The following is an 18,981-nucleotide window of genomic DNA, read 5'->3' on the forward strand; positions in this document are numbered from 1 at the left end:
ATTTTTAATAATTTACTTATTTATTTCAATATAGTATGAAAAAGGGTATTTTGGTCCTTTTTAAAGAAATGAATAATATAATTAAATTATGTCCACCCAACCTAGGAAATATGAAATCCATAGAACATGGCACTTAAAAGAGTCGGTTGATTTTGAATTTCATACATCTGCCAAAGAAAAACGTCATGGAATGGAATCTTGGATTCTTATTCTGATTTTCCATGGTCCATTCCATTACAATGAAAAAAAAGAGGTTTCTTTTCTCCCATTTAATAGAATTGACCAACTCCTAAATGAACATATTCCTTCTATTTTGTCAACTTCCATTTTTTAGTCAAATGGTCTTTTTTTTATCTATGGAATAAAAAGAGAAGCTCAAATAAAGTTCTTTTATTTATAACATTTTTAGTTACACGAAATTTAATGGTTTTAATTAATTTATGATTTTATTTTCTAAAAATATCTAGAATGTTATTGTTATAATCTTATTTGGTGTTAGTCATTTTATTATGTTCAATTATTAATAGGAATGGTCGGTATCTCACTTATTTGATCTCCAACAATGTGCATATTATTTTCACTTTAGAAATCAGTGCGAAGCAAATAAAAGTAACAACCCAAATGTATTTATTTGGTGATTTTGGAGTTGACTATGTTGTAGAGGTATTGAAGACTTTTGATCCCTGCCCTTTAACTTTTTGTTTATGATTGTGGTTTTTATCACGAGTCTATCTAATTTTTATGTTTGATGGTTGGATCTCTTACTAAAATATCATTTACAATCCAAGTGTTATTGGGTCTTTGATTTCTTAGTTTTTATTTAAAATCATTGATTTTATATTTGTTATAGCAAGTCACTTATTATGTATAATTTAAGGTATTTTAAATTGTCATCCCGTGTAATACACGGGTTATAACCTAGTTATTTAACATATAAAAACCATTTTCATATATCAAACATAAAATAAACATCACAAGCATGCATCAAAATGTGTATAAACCAAGCCACAAACTAGTAATATTTTTTGTGAACCAACACAAGAATTATTAAGTCTTTCCCAATGGACTTAAGGGACACTTCAAAATGTATTCAAGTTCCCACTTGCCAAAACAACTCTTGCTTGCAAAAGGACTTCTTGGCTCCATATGTTGTAGAAATTGTTACACTTAAACTATTAAGATTATAATTAAGCCCAAAAACCAATTTAAAAGCTCAAGATTGGGATTATAGTCTCAAGTAGTTAAGTCATTTTCAAAGTGATCATTTCTTCAACTTGTTACAATTTGAAAAATAATACAACTAGTCTAACTAATTTATTATAAAAAAATAAACAAATGAAAAAAAATACATATTTATCTATCACATCTTATAAATAAATAAATAATCAACCAACACAACACAATGGTCATAATGGCTTGTTTATATACAACAAAAACATATCAAAAACAAAACACTTTGTTTTTCTATGGAAACTTTATACAATCAAATGCTTGAAAAAATTGGTTGCATAAAAAATAACAATTATAAAAACAACAAGTTACTATAGAAAATATATTTGGTGATTTCTTTGCCAAGAGAAATACCAAGAATATTTTCCAAAACCAAAGGTTATCAAACACTTAAATAAATCTTTATAAACATGTATAAGAGGCTATGATACCACTTATGGGTTTTGATAACTAAAAACAATTATTTTTATAAAACATTTTTAAGAACAACAAACAGAAGACTTTTAAAATAACTAGTTTATTTTAAGATCATTTTAACAAAACCACCAAGATGATCCAAATACATGAACTAGAAAGATAATAACAATGATAGGAAGATAAAGAGATAACCTTTGAAGCCTTTAATCTCACTTGGAATTGGGGAGTTGATGAAGATAGCAAAAACTCAAGAAATAGTTTATCTATAATGTATCCACCATCAAGATTAAGACATTTGGAATGCTAGTTCCCATCTTGTATATCGAGTTTCTTAAGCCTTTAAGTGCTTAACACAAATAAGAAATAAAGGAGAAACATAAAGAATCACCAAAGACTTGCAACATTCTTCAAACGAAAACAACAAGAAGAGTAACAAGCATGTTATGGTTTTGGAGAGGGAGAAACAAAAGAGAAAAAGACAAGTCTCAAACGCAAGCCCTGTGCACTTCTTTTATAATCTCATGCAAGTCAAAAGTCACCCCATATAATAAGATAAATAAATCACTAGAATTTATAAGCATGGGGAGAAAAGGAGGGAGGTTGACAAGCAACCTCCGATGCCTTATAAACTTTCGGCCATGGAATAAAAAAAAGAAAAAAAAACCATTTGCTAGTTAAACCAACTAGATAAAGGTAACTAGTTAGCTAGTCTTAAGTTACCCAAAGTGTCTAAAACTTCGTGCATGACTTATTAAAATCATATTATATGATATAATAAATAGTTATACTCTCTTTAATTATTATTTTCACAAAAACAATAATTAGTCCCTAAATAAATACAAGAGTTGATAATATTTATTAATAATCATATTGATAATAAACATTTAAAATGTGTCAACTTTATAAAGGTGTGACATATAGGATCATATGTTATTAGCAATATCATTCAATAATGATTCTTGAATATATAGATCTAACAAGTCGATGAGCTAACTTTCTCGTGGATCTTCCTCCTTAATCATGTGAATGCATAGTTACTTTCATGATCATTATTTTAATACAAGTATGTATTAAAGTATTAAATATCAGCCGAAAGCTATTATATGAATTAAATGGTTATTATCTGGAATACGTGATAAATGTATATTTGGTAATACTACATAACATATCCTGTGCGAGCCAGATATGATTATATATGTGCTAAAAGTATTTTTGTTAATATTACATGATAATCTTAATAGAAGCATTATTACTTGTGAAGATTAAATTTATATTGAATACTTACTATTTTGTGCTAAGTGTATAATTCTATTATGATAGTATTTCATGAACGAGAAGTTGTATTGGAAGTTTATTACAATTATTGTGGTATTGCCTAGTTATAAACTAAGACTTATATAAGATACTTCATTCAAAGTAAGTTGAATTAGTGCTTAGTTATACTTTGTATTGTAACGATATTGCATAAGCTGGAAATTTGTATTGGAAGTTGATTTCAAGTGTTGTAGTCTTGTTTAGTTGTAAACTAAGGTTTGTAAAGGGTTCTTAGTTTGAAGTAAGTTGAATAAGTGAGTAGTCGCATTATGGGATAAGATGTGAGATTAAAACGGATGTATCCTCTTTCTAGACAACTATAAATGGTGTGTTTGTATCAGACAACCGGGGGTATGTCTAGTCATCTACTAGAGTAAGATGACAACACTTGATCATTCTAGATAATCTTGTGAATTACGTTACTAGTGTGAACTTATAACCCACATACTTATATGAAATAGGATACCATATTTATCAAATACTTTGATAGCTTGGGTTACCTTTATGACTTACACAGGCCAAGGTATCCCCTAGTTGTGTAGTCATACCATTGTTCTAAACGATTAATCAGGTAAGGTGATTATTATAGATGATCGTGGATTAGGATTTGTGATAATCGATTGGGTTGGGAAATAAGGCTGTAGTGTTTTATAGATATCTTCGTTAGATTATATATCTATATTATTTGGTAACAGTTGGTTTTGCAGGGTTAATACATATGATTTATTATCATTAAAATATTGTGGGATTGAAAACCCTACATGTCTCACCAGGTTTTCCTAAACCTGACCCACTTAAATTATATGCATCACAGGTAGCAGGACTAAAGCAATTAGAACTTGATTAGGATGTCGTGTGATTAAGAGACAACCTGCAATAGTATCCAGTATTGTTAGGTCTTTACGTTGTAACTTATTTGATGTTTTGATTATGACATCCTTAGGGTTTTTGTATTTTGAAACAACATATGTACTCAATATACTTTAATAAAATGGGACAGTTTCCGCAAAATGTTTTAATATATTGAGATTTTTCGCAAACAAAGATAAAATGGTTTTAAAAGCATGAAGAAAAGTTTTTTTTTCGGTTCTGAGTTGGAACTATTTTGTAAGTATATTGTTATAGTTTATCTGATCTACCATTTGATGGGTACACCATGCGAGCTTTTTTTTACCAAAATATAGTAACAGAAAAAATATCGAACAATGATATATTGAAAATTATTTAGTGAAACTGGTCAAGGTCCCAATTACCGGCGGTGGACCTACACTTCTTCACCCCAAACAAGTTTTCGTCCTCCACATCCCACATGCCTAAGTTTGCAATAATATGTGGGTTGTTTTTAACCCTTCCGGTTCGATGTACTTCACAAATTTGTAAATTGTTATCAAGATTTGTGAGTGTGACACGCCAACAGTGGTACTAAGATGTGTTGAAAGACAATATTGAGAAAAAAGTCAGTTAAGTCAAGAACTATGGTGACCTCGTCATATATATTGACGCTAGTTCGATTTTCAATGGTGGATATTATTATTATCAATGCAAGGAAGGAATTATGTTATAATATTTAAAAGATAGGATGTGTATCACTTAACCGCCAACACACATGATAGTCGATGAGATTGCATGCCATATAATGGTCTTCACTAGTTCCTGCATACGAGTTCATTAAATTCCATTTGTGGTTTAGAGGATTGCAAAATAAAAGATGGAAAAAATTCTTATTGGTTGTTACAATTTGCACTGTTTTATCGTCGTCGAGGTCATTAAATCTCATCGGTGTTGCAGTAACAAAGGATGGAAACATATAATCTTATTAATTGTCATATAGCAATGGTAAACTTGGCTTCTTTTGCCATTTCAAGAAAATAACAATGCAAGTGATGTCCAACTGAGCTGGATTGATGTGTTAGGTTTTATATCTGTAATGATCCAAATTTTCTAAATAATTTTTTTAATCAACCAAAATCATCAACCATTCATTTCAAAAACCATCAAAATATGTTAATGTAGAAAATAGTTATCAAAGGACAATCCAAAATCATAAAATGCAGAACACAAATGGATGTTGTGTCATCATGTCGGGTCATTCCCCTTTGATCTAGAAGTACCTAAAAACATTTTAAACATAAACCGTAAGCACCAAGCTTAGTAAGTTCCCCAAAATACCACATACCATACATACCACGGCCCCGCCCGGCATCAGGCCCCTACCGACATCAGGACATGCCTGATACAGATCTGTCAGTAACATGTGATGGGCCCCGCTTAACACATTCAGCAGGCCCTGCCTGGCATCGGGCCCCGTCCGGTATACATACAAACACATACAATACATGCAAGAGTCACATAGACAGCTAGCATCCTATAAACATAAATTAATGGGCCAACATTGGTGCCTTCGATCCGCAAATACTGTTAGGAAACTCACCTCAATCTGAAGATAACCGAATTATCACACAAGCAACATCTACAAAGCTCCTCACAGTGAACACATTGTAACGCCACGATTCTCAGGTATTAAATTAATATAAGAATTGTCTTGTTTTCAAGGTCTACTCGACGAGTTGGTTGCCCTACTCGTCGAGTAGCAGCGGGTTGGTCCACGTATTCTAGTGACCTACTCGCCGAGTCCAAGAAGGGACTCGACGAGTAGGAGCTGGCAGGTGAAACCCTAAATTCCGGGGTTTTGCACCCTATTTAAAGGATCATTGGCCTCCCCGAGCCTCCCCTTTACAACTTCTTGGCACCCTTAAACCCTAAATCGTATGTGTGTGTTTCTTTGGTGTATTAAAGCTTAGAAGAGGAAATCTTGGTGAAGAAACACTTGGAAAACAAGTAAATTGAAGGTATTAGGTTGTTACCTTGGCTCATTTCATTCTAGACCTCTTTTGGGTGGATTTTAGGGCTTTCCTAGCAGGTTTGGAAGCTTTTCTTGTGTATAAGCTAAGATCTGAAGTTGTAACTTCAGATCTGAACTCTCTTGGGCCTTTAAGTCCATAAAGCTTCCAGCTTTTGCAAATAAGAGACTCTCCTAAGGTGTAAAGCTCCATTAGAAGCTTAGATTGGTCATTTAGAGTCTCTAGGGCCTTGCATGCACGTAAAGTTTGCAACTTTACGTGATAAACATGCCTTAGAAGCTTGGATCTGCAATATGGAGCCGTTGCATGGCTTAAAAAGCGTCTGTATGGATGAGGGACTGAAGGGACTCGGCGAGTCGCAAGGTCGACTCGGCGAGCCACATGAGGATGGCCATGTACTCGACGAGTTGGATGAACAACTCGGCGAGTCCGTTGAAGATTGCCTTGAACTCAGCGAGTCGTTCGAAGACTCGGCGAGTAGGCTAGGGTTTCTCCCAATTCTTGGACACGTATGAACTCGGCGAGTTAAAGGGGAACCCGACGAGCCAATCAAGGATTTCACGACTTCTCGAGTTCAGGAAGAACTCGACGAGTCGGTGAACTACACTCGACGAGTCGAGTCAACATGGACTGTTGACTTTGATTGTGGACTTTGACTTTGACCAAGGGTTGACCAGTTGACCTCTGGGGGTATTTTGGTAATTTGGAAATTTATGGAAAGGGGTTTTATGGTGACTATAGGCGGTGGAGTTCGTGTTGGTGATTCGAGAGTTTGAGCCTATCACTTCAGTGTGACATTGTGAGGTGAGTTCTCCTCACTATATGAACATGGTCTACGGCACCAACGCCGACCCTTTATGATTTACTTCCTGGTTTAGGAAGGTTGCTATGTTAGATCTCATCCTGGTTTAGGATGGTTGCTATGCTAGAGATCGGTTAGATCGGTATCCTGGTTATAGGATGGTTGCTATGTTATTGATCGGTTAGATCTGCATGTTTACTTGTTTATATGTATGTGCACATGTTTGTTGGTTTGGGGAAAGGGTTGAGGCAGGTCCTGCTGTGTGCAGTAGGCCAAGACACCCTGGGCGGACCGGGTAGACTGCAGGCCCGGGACGGGCAAATCTAGTCAGGCCGAAGGCCCAACGAGCAGTCCGGATAGGCTGAAGGCCCCGAGGAGGGCGGTCCACACATGCCGAGGGCTCGGAGAGCGGTCCAGATAGACTGAGGACCGGGATTCGGTCCAGTCAGACTGATGGCTCATTACGTAGGCTGTATTGTTTGCTTATATGTTTATATGATATGGTTATATCTGTATGGCGTTGGTATTTTGGGGGTAACTCACTAAGCCTTCGAGCTTACATTTATCGATTATTGTTTCAGGTACTTCTGATGATCGCGGGAAGGCAAAGGCGTGATCGTACCGCTCCTCACATTTTATGATTCTGTGATTTAAATCCTGGGATACTCTGACAATATACTATTTTGAAAACAAGTTTGTAATAATCACGTGTTTTGAAATGTTTTAAAAAGTTTTAAATTGGATTGAATTTTTGGGTGTTACAAGTTGGTATCAGAGCCTTGGTTTGAGTGAATTGGAGGAAACACTCGCGTGTCTCCAGTCTCAAACTGAGGACAAGATTATAAAATGATTTTCTTAAAAGTTTTCAAAATAATAAAAGGAGGATGCAAGCGTACGATCAGTCGGAGCTCGCGGATAGACCCCAAAATACCTTACAGATTATTTGAGTTATGAGATATGATTAGAACAACATGCTATTACTAGGCTAGGGATCTTCAGGAATTGCATGATAGAATTGCCTGATTATATGATGCCTGATAGCCTAGGGTTTTCCTTATATGAAATTGACATCATTACTGTAGTTGCTTAGTGTATGCATCACGACTGTACATAATTAAGATCTTATAGCCTGAGAATGTTTGGTTTGGCTTTATTTCTTGTTCCTTGTCTGGTTGTGGGCTTAGAGTAGGACCGAGTATTCGAAAGTCTATAGGGTCCATCGTTATGTATGGTTAGCATACACGAGGGTTGCAGGGTTGGTGGAAGTTTCATGGATGGATAGGTTGTTTGGGATGAGCCCGCCAACTACGAGATATTTAGCCTTCCTTTAGGAGTGAGGCTCGAGTGCTCGCCATGATTATGTATATTGTTAGAGCGTTGTGATGATACTTTGGACAAATATGGGTAGGTGTGGAAGGTAGTATGGGCCCGTACTACTGAAAGCACAGGACCCATACGCGTAGTAAGGAAGTCACAACCCCTAGGGTTTTGTCGGGAGTTGGTTCCCAGTTCTTTGTATGGATTATCTGATACCTTGTGTTATGTTTCAGAATGGTGATGACCAGACGCTTTGTGACTGGATCCAGTTCAGGATCAGGAGAGGGAGAGGGAGAGGGAGAGGGCGGACAGGGGGCGCCGACAGCGCCCGAGACTATCGGCCAAATGAGGCCAGATGAGATGGATGACAGGATCCGGGAGATCCTGCATGATGAGGTTGCTGCTTTGTTCCGGGCCGAGTTGCCGGAGATATTCGGGTCTATTAAGACCGCTATGGTGGAGTATTTTGATGATCGTTATGCAGCCCTCACTGAGGCGGCTGCCGTATCGGCTACATCAGCTGTATCGGCGGCAGGGATGGGAGCCGGTCGGGCTTTTCAGTATCGGGACTTCGACAACACGAAGCCCCCTACTTTTGATGGGACTCAGGACCCTATCAAATCCATGAGGTGGCTGTCTGACGTGGAGGGATGTTTCTTCACATGCCTATGTCCTACTGACCAGAAGGTTAGATGTGCCCTGAACTTGCTGAGGTCCGGGGCAAAGGACTGGTGGAGGTTGATGACTGGGTCGTATTCAGACGAGCAGAGAGCTGCTGTTACTTGGGAGCAGTTCAGGGATATGTTCTGCGCTCGCTACATTCCTCGAGTCGAGCGGGAGCGGTTAGCTTAGGAGTTTCTGGAGTTGAGACAGGACCGGGAGACGGTGACGGAGATCACCCATATGTTCACTGAGAGGGCGATGTTCTGCCCGGAGTTTGCTTCTGAGCACGCTCAGATGACTCGTTATCTGAGCATGCTCAAGACGAATATTCGACAGTTTGTGGAGACTCAGCGTTGTGATACGCTTCTGGAGTTACAGGAGGCCGCCAGGCGGCGGGAGCTTGAGATTGAGTTACAGCTGAGAGAGCAGGATCGGGCCCCGACACAGTCGCAGCCGGCGCCAAAGCGGTCTAAGACCGCTGATTCCAGGACAGGGGGACATCAGGGCCGTACTTGTGGCAAGTGCGGAAAGGGGCACACGGGGGTTTGTAGATCCGGTAACGGATGTCGCAAATGCGGCCAGGAGGGGCATTTTGCGAGGGATTGTCGCCAGACGGCCCCGATTCAGGATATGAGGATCTGCTACCACTGTCATCAGGTTGGTCACGTGAAGACCAACTGTCCACAACTTGCAGCCAGGCCGGCACAGGCTCCCGCGCCGGCTACATTGAGGATTACTGACGGGAGTCAGGGTCGAGCGGTGCCCCCGAGGGCGCAGGGGCGTGCCTTCCAGCTTACAACATAGGAGGCCAGGGCAGCACCAGATGTGGTTGCTGGTATGTTTCTATCCTTTATCTCATTTATTATATTTGTTTTATGCTTATCGGTTGTACCTGTGATTAGGTACGTTCTTAGTGAACTCCTTGCTTGCTTTGGTTTTATTTGACTCGGGGGCGAGTCGGTCTTTCGTATCTCAGACCTTTAGTAGGAATTTGAGAGTGCCATCGGGCGAGCTAGAGTGTCCGTTGCGAGTCTCTATCGCCAACGAACACGGAATTTCTGCTTCTTCGGTCTACCGAGGATGCGAGTTGGAGATCTTCGGAGTATCCTTTCCGATAGATTTGATTCCGATCCCCATGGGGGAGGTGTGCGTGATTGTAGGCATGGATTGGCTCAGTTGGTTCGGTGCTATGATTGCTTGCGAGGGCCAGCGATTGGTAGTTCGAACCCCAAGTGGGGGAGAGTTGATTGTATATGGCGAGGGCACCAGAGTAGGATCAGGGTTTTGTTCAGCTGCCAGGGTTCGGCTGTAATGCCCGTGTTTCTAGGCTAGGCATTAATATTGACATTATAGTCTAGGTTAACCTTTGTAACTCATTTTGAAGAAATGAAAAGGAATTATGTGAATATTATGTGAATTATGTGTTTTATGCTTAATTATTAGGGTTTAATTAATTAAGAATAAAAATGAGCGTCAAAATTAAATTTTAGATAAAGCCGATATCTATTAAGAAACTTGTAGTGGGCGTGACAAGGATTACGGATATATAAAGAATGCCGAAATCCGAATTATAACGAAGAAGTTATGACCTGTCGAAGTTTCGCGACAAACCGGCACGGGGCCGAATGTCGTAAAAAGTGAGTTTTCGATAAACTACTTTTTGGCCTTAGTGATCTAAACAAAACTCGTAGTGTTCGTTAAACCGAGAGTAGGCATAAAAAGAACGCCCAAATCTGACTTCGTATGAGGAAGTTATGATTTTTCGAAGTTTCAGCTTAGCAGTAGACAGCTAAAAACTCGAATTTTAGATCGAGTGATTTTTAGCCGACACGAACTAAACGAGAATCGAAGGTCTCGTCATTAGTAGGTCAACGGTAAAAAGTCTGACGAAAACGGACGTCGGATGAAGAAGTTATGAATTTTTAACGGATTTCCTGTCCCGGTCTGTTAAAAATAATAATATAAAAATTAAAGTCAAAATTAGCCGACGAAGTCTAAACGAAAGTTGTAGAGCATAATTTTACCTACACGTGCATATAAAGAACGTCAAAAACGGAGCTCGTATGCGAAAGTTATGGATTTTAGAAGTTTTTGCACAAAAATCGAGAAAATTCGCATAGTCACGTTTTTGCCACGTCACCCTCGCTTAGATCGTGCCACGTGTCCGAAATTGGTGAGTCATGCGAGCCACGTGTCCGAGCTGCTGAGTCATCCGATCTCGTGAGCTGATCCGAAGTGGTCCATTGAGAAGGCGACACGTACCCTCTAGCGCATGTCCGAGCCTTCGCGAGAGAGCCACGAACCCCTACTTCGGACCCTAGGCCGCGGTCCAATCAGGAGGCGACACCGAGGCTTCGCACGCGCAGACCATGTGCGAGCACATGCGCACCCTCGCCCAGCTGCTGCCGCGTGGCCTTCGCTCCTGATGCCACCTGCCCTCGCCTGATGACTCCCCCCTTCTAAGACCGACTACGGACCCCTATAAATAGAAGGGTCATGCGAGCCTTCTCGGGTAGATTTGGAATTTTGCCATATTTAGCCCCTTTCTTCATATTTTCTTCATCTTAACATTCCCCAAAGCCCCGGTATCGATTATAACCCCTGGAATACGCGACGAAGAGCCCGAGTAGCCCGGAAAATTTATCTTTTCGGTTTCGAAGCCCGACCCTCGTAGAGCCCGGTTTCTGAATAAAACTACCTGTTTTCTTAGAAACGAACGTTTTAGGAAACGAATTGCTGCCCAATTTTCATCAAAATATGTGAGTGTATAGTCACTTTCATTTTACACATAGATATGAAGTATTTACCTTATAATATGTGCTATGTGTAAATATATTAATTGTTTATTTGAGGTGACTGTTGAGTTGATGTTTTATACAAGTTTTAAACTGTATAAGTATTTTTATCTACAAATATGTTGGGTAGAACATGGGTAGATAGTGATGTGTGATAAAATAAAAGTGATGAGAGGCCTCGATGTGATTTGAGATCCAGTCATCTAGCGGAGTTTCGATGACGACCACGGACTTTCTAGACAGTCCAGTGGAACACTGGCAGGCCCGCAACCTGTAGGTGTTAATGAACTAGAGTGTTCATTCGCTGTACTCCATCCCCCTCATGGTTGCCTTTAAGACATGTATGGCTGAGGAAACCCCTTAGCAGTAGTGTCCATCCCGATGATATTCTTTAGGCTAGGTCCCTTGTGAAAAGTGTTTAGGGACGTAAAGTGAGGATAACGGGAACGGGTAATCAGGGTTATTGTTGATTGGTGAACTTAATAAGTTTATTATTACTGTGGGTTGAAAACCCTATATGCTCCCCAGGCTCCCAAGACTGACCCACTCAGCTTTTTATGTTACAGGTAGTGGACCCCGAGCATAGTCGGAGGACGATGAGAGATTTTTGGATTATAGGCCAGTAGTTGTAAATAACTGTTGAAAGGCTTATAATGTCTTGTTTATGCTTTTGATCTGTATCGGAACATGATATCCCGAGGTTTTGATATGAAATGAAATTATATATTTCTTAAAGAAAGGTTTTGACAAACTTTTATCATATTTTGTTTTGGGGACCAATTCCGCAACATCTTTTATAAAGATTTCTCTGATTTGATTTTAAAAATCATAAATTAAATCGGTCTTTTCTGGCCGAGAAATTAGGGGATGTCACATCGGCAGTACATTCAGCACGGGTGTGCAGGTTATCTAGCGTATGTGGTAGATACGCGGGTGAGAGATCAGACATCAGTTTCAGAGGTTCCGGTAGTTAGGGAGTTTGCGGACGTGTTCCCTGAGGAGTTGCCAGGGATACCTCCGGAGAGGAAGGTGGAGTTCCGGATCGACCTGGTGCCGGGTGCAGCTCCTATCGCTAAGGCGTCGTACCGGTTGGCGCCACCGAGGTGCATGAGCTGTCTTCACAGCTGCAGGAACTGCTGGGCAAGCAGTTCATTCGACCTAGCAGTTCTCCATGGGGAGCGCCGATCCTTTTCGTCAGGAAGAAGGACGGTTCGCACCGGATGTGCATTGATTACCAGGAGTTGAACAAGTTAACGGTGAAAAACCGTTATCCACTCCCAAGGATAGATGACCTTTTCGATCAGTTGCAGGGTGCATCTTGGTTCTCCAAGATTGATTTGAGGTCGGGGTATCATCAGGTCCGGGTCAGAGAGGAGGACGTGGAGAAGACTGCGTTCCAAACGCGCTATGGACATTACAAGTTCGTGGTGATGCCATTTGGGCTCACCAACGCACCAGCAGTATTCATGGACCTGAAGAATCGGGTCTGCAGACCGATGCTTGATCGCTCGGTCATAGTGTTTATAGACGATATCTTGGTGTATTCCAAGACCCGAGAGCAGCACGAGGAACATCTCAGGGAGTTATTGGGAGTTCGGAGGTGAGAGCGGCTATACGTCAAGTTCTCGAAGTGCGAGTTTTGGTTACGGGAGGTCCAGTTCCTTGGACACCTCGTTAACCAGGAGGGAATTTTGGTCGACCCGGCCAAAATCGAAGCAGTTATGCAGTGGGAGGTTCCGAAATCTCCCTCGGACATCAGGAGCTTTTTGGGATTAGCGGGATACTACCGGAGATTCATTCAGGATTTCTCCAAGATTACAGTACCCCTCACTCGTCTGACAAGGAAGGGGGTAGATTTCCGGTGGGGCCCTGAGCAGCAGAGGGCGTTTGAGACCCTCCGACAGCGGTTGTGTGATGCTCCAGTTTTGACACTCCCAGAAGGGGTTGAGGACTTTGTGGTGTTCTGTGATGCCTCCATCACAGGTTTAGGGGCAGTCCTCATGCAGAGGGGACGAGTGATAGCTTATGCATCACGGCAGTTGAAGCCGCATGAGACGAGATACCCTACGCACGATTTGGAGCTGGGAGCAGTGGTGTTCGCTCTCAAGATATGGAGACATTACCTTTATGGGCTCCGCTGTACCATTTACACAGATCACAAGAGCTTGAGACATATCATGGATCAGCCGAACCTGAACATGAGGCAGCGCAGGTGGCTGGATGTAGTCAAGGACTGCGATTGCGAGATCCTTTACCACCCTGGTAAAGAGAATGTGGTTGCGGACGCTTTGAGCCGCAAGTCAGCTGGGTCTTCCACCCCAGTGGTATGTATGAGGATAGCAGTAGACTCTCCGCTTGTGAGTCTGATCAGAGATACCCAGGTTTAGGGCATGCGACCGGAGAATTGGAAGCTGGAGAGGATCAAGGGTGAGAATACCCGGTTTGAGCAGGATAGTCGGGGATTATTGACCCGATGCGGTCGAATTTGGGTTCCGATGTCTGGTGGGGTTAGGCAGACGGTTATGGAGGAGGCTCATAAGTCTCACTTCTCTATTCACCCGGGGGCCACCAAGATGTATCGGGATTTGAGTTTGAGCTATTGGTGGCCGTGCATGAAGCGCGAGATCGCTTGGTACGTCGAGAGGTGCTTGACCTGTAGGATGGTCAAGGCTGAGCATCAGAGGCCGCATGACAAACTGCAGCCCCTGGAAATGGGAACATATCACGATGGACTTTATCACCAAGCTGCCGAGGACGGCGAAGGGGTTTGATGTCATTTGGGTCATCGTGGATCGATTGACCAAGAATGCCCATTTCTTGGCCATACGGGAGAGTTCATCGGCCGAGAAGTTGGCCGACGTGTACGTCCGTGAGATCGTGGCTCGCCACGGGGTTCCGGTCTCCATTGTCTCCGACCGGGATGTTAGATTTACCTCCCGTTTCTGGCAGAAGTTCCACGAGGAGCTGGGCACGCGGTTGCACTTCAGCACGACATTCCATCCGTAGACTGATGGTCAGAGCGAGCGGACTTTTCAGACCCTCGAGGATATATTGAGGGCGTGTGTCATTGACTTTGGTGGGAGCTGGGATTCCCACCTACCACTTGCGGAGTTTGCCTACAACAACAACTATCATTCTAGCATTGGTGCCCCGCCTTTCGAGATGTTGTATGGACGGAGATGTCGCACACCAGTTTGTTGGGGTGAGGTCGGACACAGGGTGATAGGACGGACGGAAGTAGTCTTGCAGACTACCGAGAAAATTCAGCAGATTAGGCAGCGATTGCAGACCGCTCAGAGTCGGCAGAAGAGTTACGCCGACAGACGTCGATCGGAGTTAGAGTTTCAGGTGCGGGATATGGTTCTCCTGAAGGTCTCACCCTGGAAGGGTGTGATTCACTTCAGTAAGAGGGGGAAATTAGGTCCCCGTTACATCGGACCGATCAGGATCATTGCCCGAGTTGGCAAGGTGGCTAATAGGCTAGAGCTACCGGAGGAGCTTAGTCGGATCCACAACACTTTCCACGTTTCTCAGTTGCGAAAGTGCATTCTGGATCAGGAGGAAGTGGTATCATTGGATGATATTCAGGTCGATGAGCGCTTGAATTATGTTGAGAGGCCTGTGGCCATCCTGGAAAGATAGAGGAAGGTTCTACGGAACAAAGAGATACCTTTGGTAAAGGTACAGGGGAGCATCGGAGAGGATCCGAGTGGACTTGGGAGCCAGAGGCTGCGATGCGGGAGCACTATCCGGAGTTGTTCGCTGTGGCAGACTTCGAGGACGAAGTCTAGTTCAAGTGGGGGAGAATTGTAACGCCCCGATTCTCATGTATTAAATTAATATAAGAATTGTCTTGTTTTCAAGGTCTACTCGACGAGTTGGTTGCCCTACTCGTCGAGTAGGAGCGGGTTGGTCCACGTATTCTAGTGACCTACTCGCCGAGTCCAAGAAGGGACTCGACGAGTAGGAGCTGGCAGGTGAAACCCTAAATTCCGGGGTTTTGCACCCTATTTAAAGGATCATTGGCCTCCCCGAGCCTCCCCTTTACAACTTCTTGGCTCCCTTAAACCCTAAATCGTATGTGTGTGTTTCTTTGGTGTATTAAAGCTTAGAAGAGGAAATCTTGGTGAAGAAACACTTGGGAAACAAGTAAATTGAAGCAAGGAGACTCGTGGGAAGCAGAGATCTACTCCAGTTGACACCCTTTTTGAAGGTATTAGGCTGTTACCTTGGCTCATTTCATTCTAGACCTCTTTTGGGTGGATTTTAGGGCTTTCCTAGTAGGTTTGGAAGCTTTTCTTGTGTATAAGCTAAGATATGAAGTTGTAACTTCAGATCTGAACTCTCTTGGGCCTTTAAGTCCATAAAGTTTCCAGCTTTTGCAAATAAGAGACTCTCCTAAGGTGTAAAGAGACTTTAGGGCCTTGCATGCATGTAACGTTTACAACTTTACGTGATAAACATGCCTTAGAAGCTTGGATCTGCAATATGGAGCCGCTGCATGGCTTAAAAAGCGTCTGTATGGATGAGGGACTGAAGGGACTCGGCGAGTCGCAAGGTTGACTCGGCGAGCCACATGAAGATGGCCATGTACTCGACGAGTTGGATGAACAACTCAGCGAGTCCGTTGAAGATTGCCTTGAACTCGGCGAGTCGTTCGAAGACTCGGCGAGTAGGCTAGGGTTTCTCCCAATTCTTGGACACGTATGAACTCGGTGAGTTAAAGGGGAACCCGACGAGCCAATCAAGGATTTCACGACTTCTCGAGTTCAGGAAGGACTCGACGAGTCGGTGAACTACACTCGACGAGTTGAGTCAACATGGACTGTTGACTTTGACTGTGGACTTTGACTTTGACCAAGGGTTGACCAGTTGACCTCTGGGGGTATTTTGGTAATTTGGAAATTTATGGAAAGGGGTTTTATGGTGACTATAGGCGGTGGAGTTCGTGTTGGTGATTCGAGAGTTTGAGCCTATCACTTCAGTGCGACATTGTGAGGTGAGTTCTCCTCACTATATCCTGGTTTAGGAAGGTTGCTATGTTAGATCTCATCCTGGTTTAGGATGGTTGCTATGCTAGAGATCGGTTAGATCGGTATCCTAGTTATAGGATGGTTGCTATGTTATTGATCGGTTAGATCTGCATGTTTACTTGTTTATATGTATGTGCACATGTTTGTTGGTTTGGGGAAAGGATTGAGGCAGGTCCTGCTGTGTGCAGTAGGCCAAGACACCCTGGGCGGACCGGGTAGACTGCAGGCCCGAGCCGGGCAAATCTAGTCAGGCCGAAGGCCCAACGAGCAGTCCGGATAGGTTGAAGGCCCCGAGGAGGGCGGTCCACACATGCCGAGGGCTCGGAGAGCGGTCCAGATAGACTGAGGATCGGGATTCGTTCCAGTCAGACTGATGGCTCATTACGCAGGTTGTATTGTTTGCTTATATGTTTATATGATATGGTTATATCTGTATGGCGTTGGTATTTTGGGGGTAACTCACTAAGCCTTTGAGCTTACATTTATTGATTATTGTTTCAGGTACTTCTGATGATCGCGGGAAGGCAAAGGCGTGATCGTACCGCTCCTCACATTTTATGATTCTATGATTTAAATCCTGGGATACTCTGACAATATACTATTTTGAAAACAAGTTTGTAATAATCACATGTTTTGAAATGTTTTAAAAAGTTTTAAATTGGCTTGAATTTTTGGGTGTTACACACATCCAAACTAACCATAATTAATAATTAGGGTAATAACCCATAATCAAAGGTCTAAATCATATTCTCTCTTACTAAGGGTAAAAGACCATTTTACCCTTCCCATACTAGACCCAACTAATCATGGCCCAAAACTTAAAATGGCCCAAGGCCCAAAAATAGCCCAAATTCACTTCTGGGAGTACGCTATGCATACTCCCTCATTACACCCTGCGTACTCTGTGTCTAGAGAAAAGATCATGGGCAAAACCCGTTACGCCCCGTGTACATAGAGGTTACACCCTACGTAAACCTCTATTGTCCAAAACCACCTTTTAAGCTCTTAATACCTAAATACTAAACGTCTTACTCACATATATTAATCTTGGGAAGATCTTAATTGATAAAGTCGACAACTTTAAGCTTTTGCATGGCTTAAAAGAGCCCAAAATCAAACCCTAGGTCCATAACTTCACAAAATGACCAACAATTCATGCATGGGAGAAATATAACCCTCAAGATCCAATTTTTATGACATAAGAACCTCAGAAACACCAAGAAATTCTAATCCTAAGCTTTGGAGTAGCTTTTACTCACAAGAACCAAAACTATGGGACCAAAATCATGCAAATCTCCAAGCGAACCTAGATCTACACAAAAGAGTCATAAAGGTGAGAGCTTTATACCTCCAGAAGCTTACAAATGTGAAGGAAACTCTAGATCTACAATCTCCAAGCCCAACAATCCTCAATGGTGTGCTTCTTCTTGTTCTTCCACAATGCTCCAAGAACACTTTAAAGGTCCAAAACAAGCTCCCAGAGGTTAGGGTTTCTAAATATCAAATAGGGGGAATGGAGGTTGATGATAAGGGAGGCCTCAAGGGTTATAAGGCTTTTAAATAGGGTCTTAACCCTAAAAACTAGGGTTTGAGCGCAACGGCTTTACGCCCTGCATATGCATGGTGCGCCCTGCGTATTGCATGGTATGTCCGCGTCCAACTTTCTTAGCTACGCACTTTGTAGCTGCAATCTATGCCCCGCGTAATGGACCAAAATGCAAACATTTTTATAATTTAAGCCATAAGTGAAAACACCTGGGAACACGGGTATTACAAATCTCACCCACTTGAACCATACTTCATCCTCGAAGTCCGCTGCAAAAAACAACTCAGGTTAAAGCTCCCTCATATCATCCTCAAGCTCCCACGTCCACTTAGAGCTTTTCTGGTGCTGCCATTGCACCTTCACCAGGTTCACCACCTTGTTTCTTAGGGTCTTGGTTTCCTATCGAGGATCACAACCGGTCTCTCTATGTAGTACATGCGCTAGTTCACCTGAATATCCTCCAATGGCACTACTGCGGAATCATCGGCCAAACACTTCCGCAGCTGAGAGACGTGAAAAGTGTTGTAAATTTGACTGAGCTCCTCGGGTAGCTCCAAACCATATGCAACCCTTCCCACCCAGGAAATAACCTTAAAAGGACCGATATATTTGGGACCCATCTTGCCCCGCTTCAAGAACTGGATGACACCTTTCCAAGGTGACACCTTCATGAGTACCATGTCCTCGACCTGAAACTCCAAATCCGATTGGCGTCTATCGACATAACTCTTCTGCCGACTCTACGCGGTCTGCAATCTCCTGCGTAGCTGCTAAATCAAATCGGTAGTCCGGAGCACCACCTCCATGCTACCCATGACTTGCTGACCGACCTCGCCCCAACAAATATGGGTCCGATACTTCCTCCCGTAGAGCATCTTGAAAGGAGGTCAATCTATACTGGCATGGTAGTTGTTGTTGTAAGAAAACTCAACTAATGGGAGATACGTATCCCAGCTACCGCCAAAATCTAGCACACATGCTCGAAGCATATCTTACAAGGTCT

Source organism: Lactuca virosa, chromosome 4 (assembly GCF_052849685.1).
Source record: "Lactuca virosa cultivar CGN04683 chromosome 4, Lactuca_virosa_CGN04683_v6, whole genome shotgun sequence".
Classification (NCBI taxonomy): domain Eukaryota; kingdom Viridiplantae; phylum Streptophyta; class Magnoliopsida; order Asterales; family Asteraceae; genus Lactuca; species Lactuca virosa.